The sequence below is a fragment of the Poecilia latipinna genome, unplaced genomic scaffold, assembly GCF_001443285.1.
Source record: "Poecilia latipinna isolate Pla-1442-1.1 unplaced genomic scaffold, P_latipinna-1.0 Scaffold1343, whole genome shotgun sequence".
In the NCBI taxonomy this organism is placed as follows: Eukaryota; Metazoa; Chordata; class Actinopteri; order Cyprinodontiformes; family Poeciliidae; genus Poecilia; species Poecilia latipinna.
This window is the reverse complement of record NW_015113959.1, coordinates 117,078-117,667: the sequence shown is the minus strand read 5'-3', so window position 1 is coordinate 117,667 and position 590 is coordinate 117,078. Positions and strand designations below refer to the sequence as shown.

Below are 590 nucleotides of genomic sequence, written 5' to 3'. Positions count from 1 at the left end.
GGTCCTACGAGTCTGGATCTGCGTCCGAGTCTGGACCTGCGTCCGAGTCAGGACCATCCTCCAAGTCAGGACCGTCCTACGAGTCTGGACCTGCGTCCGAGTCTGGACCATCCTCCGAGTCAGGAACGTCCTCCGAGCCTGGACCTGCCTCCCAGACAGGACCGTCCTCTGAGTCAGGACCGTCCTACGAGTCTGGATCTGCGTCCGAGTCTGGACCTGCGTCCGAGTCAGGACCATCCTCCAAGTCAGGACCGTCCTCCGAGTCTGGACCTGCCTCCGAGTCAGGACCGGCCTCTGGATTTGGACCATCCTTTGAGTCAGGACCTGCGTCCGACTCAGGACCGGCCTCCGGATCAGGACCGTCCTGGGAGTCTGGACCTGCCTCCAAGTCAGGACCGGCCTCCGGATCAGGACCGTCCTCCGAGTCAGGACCGTCCTCCGAGTCTGGACCTGCCTCCAAGTCAGGACCATCCTCCGGATCAGGACCGTCCTCCGAGTCTGGACCTGCCTCCGGATCAGGACCGTCTTCCGGATCAGGACCGTCCACTGAGTCGGGACCGGCCTCCTTAGCGTACTCAAAGCAACCAATT

At 62.9% G+C, this 590-nt stretch overlaps 1 protein-coding gene across 1 annotated transcript in view; it reads right to left on the bottom strand.

Moving 5' to 3' along the window:
- The window catches only part of LOC106961861 (transcription factor Adf-1-like), a 9,606-nt gene that overhangs the window by 7,732 nt on the left and 1,284 nt on the right, over nucleotides 1–590 (bottom strand). The window lies entirely within an intron of this gene.